Below are 6050 nucleotides of genomic sequence, written 5' to 3'. Positions count from 1 at the left end.
TACCAAAGAGAAAATTGTACAGTGACCTCCGATGTAGGAAATTCTACATCCTCCATCCTCCATTTCTGCTTGTTTAGTTTCCTTTTTTTTTTTTTTTTTTTTTTTTTGCAAATCACTTACCTACACATACTGTAACTTCTATAGCTACAGCTTGCACGTACCGAATGAGTTTTAACCAGGTACTTCAGTCAGTTGCTTGTTTGAATATAGTGTACAAAAATGCAATGTGCAATATAAAGACCATGTTACGAAAATTGCCGCCAACACTTGGAACACACATTGCATTGAACAGAGCATGAGCAAAGAGAAATGTATCGTTTCAGCTTCCCTGCCTGCAGACAGCCTTGCATTCATCCACATTCTCCAGGTTATTCTTACAACAAAAAGGACTAGAAACCTGAAAAGCCCTGGAGATCTTTGCAATGGAGATCCTCACTTGCTTCATTGCCTTTGTTTTCTGTCTGAGTGTTTCAATTTGATTTTTAATCTGAGATTAAACAATAATTATTAATCACAACTGTATGTAAATCTTTTTTGTGAAACACTGTTCAATGCTGTTGAAAACCCAAATACTTTTAAGTAAACATGTTCTAATGAAAGATAAACCAATTACTCTTGGATCACCTCACATGACAAAGCATTAGTGATGCTTTATAGAAAACCCAAGACATTGCAGCGGATGTATGGATAGATAGCTTTCAAATAAGCGTGCAAATGGCATATCGCAAAACGTACTGATCATGTGATATAAATATGATCGTATTTATAGATACAGATGATCATAAATAATGATAATCTGCACATGAGTGTTGTTTTGGAAAAGTTATACATTAAGTAAACATCAGTGTTAGCAACTTAAGTTTTTTTAAAACTTGGGAGAAATAATCAAAATAAATATGAACCACATTCTCTGACACCATTTGTAAACATTCCAGTACAGCTGTATTTTCCGCTCTTGCTGGCAATGGAAGTTTCGAACACGGAACAATTTCTCCTTGTATGCACTCTTTAAATGATATTATCTAGCCTTGTGTGCACTGTTCTCCATATACATACTGCAGAGACAATTCTAATCCAAAAGTCTATTGAAGTCTATTTTTCCAAGAGTCTGTTCTTTAGCTACATTTTCAGCAGGCCATTCTGTTATGTTAAGGCCAGATGATTTACTTAAAATTTAGTAATTGTTAGATTTTCTTTTTCAAAAAAAAGGACTTCTAGAACATTAACATGTTTATGAGGTCATGGCACTGGTGAAAACAAGGGTTTTATGGCATTATCACTAGTTTATTGCAGCTCATGCTGTTCAGTGCTACTTACAATGCATGCAGATTCCAGGAAACCTCCTGTTATTCTGCACAATATTTAAAACCTTGGAACATAACTAGTAAAATAATTTCTGTATTGTGAGTCTTCAGTGACGGGCAGACAGGGGCTGTGAAATGAGGACAGTGTAGCAACTAGGACTGTGCATATGATAACTAAGGACGGCGGGCAGCGTAGATCCAGCCTGCAGCAAGGTTTTGTCCCCTGCGAGTAACAGCTGGTTGGGGTGCCAACCCAACCGCAGATGTTTCTGCATGTACGTGTTGCTGGGTGGAGAGCACAGAGCCACCAGACAAGCCGGGAAAGCTGAGCAGGTCAGGAGCAGTACTGTGGAGACTTCCATATTGCTCTTGCCCTGAGTGTGTGGCTAGGAATAAAGTGGTCACAAGTTTACATAAATTATTATTCTTTGCTATCGATCATTATCCAGAAGTGAACCTTCGTGTTTCAGCTCCCATAGTCACTGACCTTTATCAACAGGCATTTGAAACTTGTACACGAAACATGCTTAGCTGTCAGGAAGTGGTAAGTTGTGACAATCTTTAGGACCAACATTAGATGGAAGCACAATCCTACATGCTTAGTTAGCAGTGTGCTAGGCCAGCAGAGATGAGAGTTGCATTCATTCAAGCTGACCTCCTTCTACTGTAGCCTGGTGTACAAGCCTCAACATACTCCTGAATGTGCTGTGGCCTCTGCATAAGGAAAAAATCATACACAAAACTTTTATAGCTCCCATATCAAAATGGTATTGTTTATATAAGATAAATAATGTTTGAAAATTATTTTGATGTATACCACAAAAATGGAATATAGGTAAATATTTTGTTAAAGTATGACATGTTGGATTGTTTCCAACTGAAAGGCCTTTCTCAAATGACATTTAATGCACTTTCACAGAATCACAGAATGACGGAATAGCTGAGGTTGGAAGGGACCTCTGGAAAGGGTCAGCTGGAGCAGGTTGCCCAGGATCATGTCCAGTCGGGTTTTGAATATCTCCAGGGAGGGAGACTCCACAACCTCTCTGGGCAACCTGGTCCAGTGTTTGACCACCCTCACAGTGCAGAAGTGTTTTCTTGTATTCAAGTAGAATTTCCTATGCTTCGATTTGTGCCTGTTGCCTCTCGTCCTGTCACTGGGCACCACTGAGAAGAGTCTGACCCCATCCTGCTTACACCCTCCCCTCAGATGTTTATGCACATTGATACGATCCCCCCTGAGCCTTCTCCTCCACAGGCTGTCCAGTCCCAGCTCTATTCTGAGCACCCATCCTTATGAACTGGGACTGAATAACAATGAAACATGTAAGTTTATGTTTATTTAAAATAATTCAGTACATTTTTTATTAATCATACAGAGAGTACCCACTGTGACTGGTTTGTTTGTTTTTCAAAATTTGTCTTGGTAGTTTAATTTTAGAGCTTTAATATTTATGTCCAAGTTCATTCTAGGGCACCTGAGGTACTCAGGTCAAACTGTAGTTCAGGCAGGTAAACCTTTTCCCCAAATACAGTTGCACTTCCTTCCCTGCTGTTCATGTCCTTTTCCCACCTTTTTAAATAACCAAGACTTTATACTGCTGAGAATGAGCCTATCAGTGACTCATGCACCTGTCCCGGTTCCCATTCTTCACAGAGAATGCCACGTACCGCAGGAAGATTGCTCTGCTCACCGTGTGGTGAAGCACAGCAACCTCCAAAGTTTGCAAATTTGATCCTAAGTATGCATGACAGTCGGTATCATAGCATACTTCATTGGTGTTAAATGCCATTCCAGTGCCACTTGTTTGTCAACACATTGGTAGAGTTTCAGAAAAAATGAGTGACTATATCCTAATGTAGCTATGTTACTTGGAACATGTATTTGAGCTGTGTAAGAGAACGTGGCAAGAAGAGCTTAGGGAAGGATTATTCTTTCCTCTCTCCACAAATGCTATTTTGAAGAAAATGAGGCACAGACTTTTAAGCAGAAAAGAAAATTTCATATAGCCCCCCCAAAATGGCAAAGGCTGAATTTTGACCTTTCTAACACTGTTGGAAGTGAAGTTGCTCCTTATCCCTTGTGGAGGGAGTGCCCCTTTATGCCTGTACGACAATGGAGACTTTGTCTCTATATGTGCAAAGGCCTGTTCATTATAGCAAACAGCTGTGATCAGCTTGAATCATCTCAGTAAGACCTTTGCTTTGGCATGGCAGTTTATTAGCTATGGCCTTGATGGCTCAGACAGAATTCATAATTTTAGCTTATCAGAACTTGCTATATGATCTAAAGAATTGACTTAATTTTAAAAGAAAGCAATAAATTTTTGCAGTCAATTAGAAGTGAGGTGATTATTTGTCTAATAAAATAACCACTATCTATTGGCTGAGGGCTAATTAGCATGATGTCTTCATCAAAATCTAGCATGTCGAGCAATTCATCTGAGCAGGCTTGTTAAAACAAGAGAGAGGAAATGGGGAAAAAGTGGAGTGAATTTAGCACTACATGCACCGAATGTGGGGGCAGCGCTGCATTCAGCACCTCGGAGACAATGAGAAAACCACAAGCCTTAGTCCTCGAAGTTGCATTTAACTGACTCTGTGGCACAAGCTACAGAGTGAAAAACAATTAAAGGAAATGTAACATCACGCAATTCAACTATCACTTAATTAAAAGTTTAATAAAAGAGGTGTGCTGGAGAGAGAGGCTTCTTTAAACCTTACAGAAGCTCTGCCGAGTGTTTATCAGAGCTTGTGACTTAACCTGCTTTAAAGGTGTGACAGAACTTTTTGTTCCGGGCTCAGAAACTGAAGACTCCAAAGCCTTACTCTGTTCATTGTTTAATCTTGGCAACAGCATCTTATCAAGAGAAGTCTCCATTTTCACTTCTCAGCCATGGAATTGGCTGCTTTTTAACTGTACATAATGTGCTCACAATATTGTGCTAGTGCTTCTGAAGGCAGCTGCTTCATTTTTAGTTAATCTTTCAGAAAAGGAACTAGCAACCTTTAAAAAAAATTAGGCTACCTGCTAATAATACTAACATGGGAAGATGACCAGAAAATGGGAAAAAAACAAACCTGGTTTAGCCAGGAGATAAAGAATTTACTGAAAAGAGAAATGTACTTTCAGTTCCCCGGCCTCCTCCCCACATTAATTAGTGCATTCATTCTCTGGGCTAGCACATCATTTGCAGTAATACGTTACACAACAGTCAACATTTCATGACATGTCTGCAGGAAGGACAGGGATTTCAGATAAATACTTTAACAGCTCCCAAGTCCAAAGCTCCTGAACGTGGGACTATACATTTGTAATGAATAGCAATCAAGTAACCTGTTCATCAAGGCACCTGCCTAGTCACGTTTTCTGATTCAAGCTGAAGGATTTCCTAACATTTCTGGGATGAAAGAAAATACAAAACAGAGTTATTCCCTTAACTGCACCACCAGTGGGTCAGTTTCTTTTCTTTTTTTTCACGACTTGATGCTGCCTTGTTTATAAAACATGATTCCCCATCCTTTTATGCACCATATTTTGCAATATTTACCAGAATACCTTTCTCTCAGTGAGTCCTTCTTAGACAATCACTCTCTCTTGTAAAAGAGGTGTGCTGCCCTCGCCTCCTTGCCACCGGCAAGTCCCGCTTGCAACGGTGCGTCCCCCTCTGCTGCAGCCTGCCAGCGTCCCACGCAGGCAGACCAGGAAGCTGGTGTCTCAGCAGAGCAGGGGGAAGCTGGCGCCTGGAAGCTGGGTTATGATGCTGTGATGCTACTGAATTCTGCAGGCCCAACTAAGGAGCCTCCTCGCTTCCTACAGAAGTCTTAGCAGAAGTGGTCGATCGTCTTCACTTCTTACAGAGCAGCAGTGGGTGTTTCTGCACCCACGTAAGGGGTGGAAGAAGTAGGAGGCAACCCCAAGGCACAGCGAAGCACGGTTCTCCTGAGCAATGTCTCACCTTGCTGATCGCTCTGGGTGCCCTGTGTTTGGAGGTCACCAATTCAATGTTAGCTTTGCTCAGTTTTGACTAAGAGGCATTTGGGAACATCTCACCATAAACACAGCAGCTACAGCAATGCAGAACTTCCCTTAGTACATGTACTCACCTATGTGGATCAGGGTTTCCAGTCATCTTCTTGCTCACCATAAAACCAGGTGCCACTCCTCACTTCCTTATGAATCATTTCTAGCTCTTTGGACTCCAGCCTTCAAGATTATAGAGGCATACCGAGAAGTGATGTATGATGACTCAGCTAGACATCTCAGATAATTATTTGTAGGAGACTGTTTAGATCTTCAAAGGAGACAAAAGTTTCTTTAATTTATTTCTCCTTTACTAAGCAGTCCTTAAATCCACTTGCATTCATTCCTCTATCTAGACTTTCTCCTGTGCAGCAAGCTGGGGGCTGAGTGCTGTTGCTGCCCAACTGCTGCTCCCTGGGCCAGGCATCAGCTGGGAAATTGCTCTCTCCCATTCCTAAATTGCTACAGCTCTTCTCTTTACACTGCAAAACGCCTGGCGAGCGAGGTGAGGTCCCAGAACTAGGGCAGGTGCTACAGGAGGCTGTTGAAGACTTGGATACTGGTGAGACCCTAGGGTGAAGGAAAGACCATGAGGACACCTTACAGAGTGGCATTCCCCAGGCAAAGGAGTAGAAACAACTGAAAGAGCACTTGTGTGTTCAAGATGCAATTTGTATAAATGTAATTTATTTTCTGTAATTCCTTTTCAAGAGAAAGGGGCA

Source organism: Dromaius novaehollandiae, chromosome 8 (genome assembly GCF_036370855.1).
Source record: "Dromaius novaehollandiae isolate bDroNov1 chromosome 8, bDroNov1.hap1, whole genome shotgun sequence".
Taxonomy (NCBI): domain Eukaryota; kingdom Metazoa; phylum Chordata; class Aves; order Casuariiformes; family Dromaiidae; genus Dromaius; species Dromaius novaehollandiae.
The sequence above is the reverse complement of the archived record's forward strand: the minus strand, read 5'-3'. Positions refer to the sequence as shown.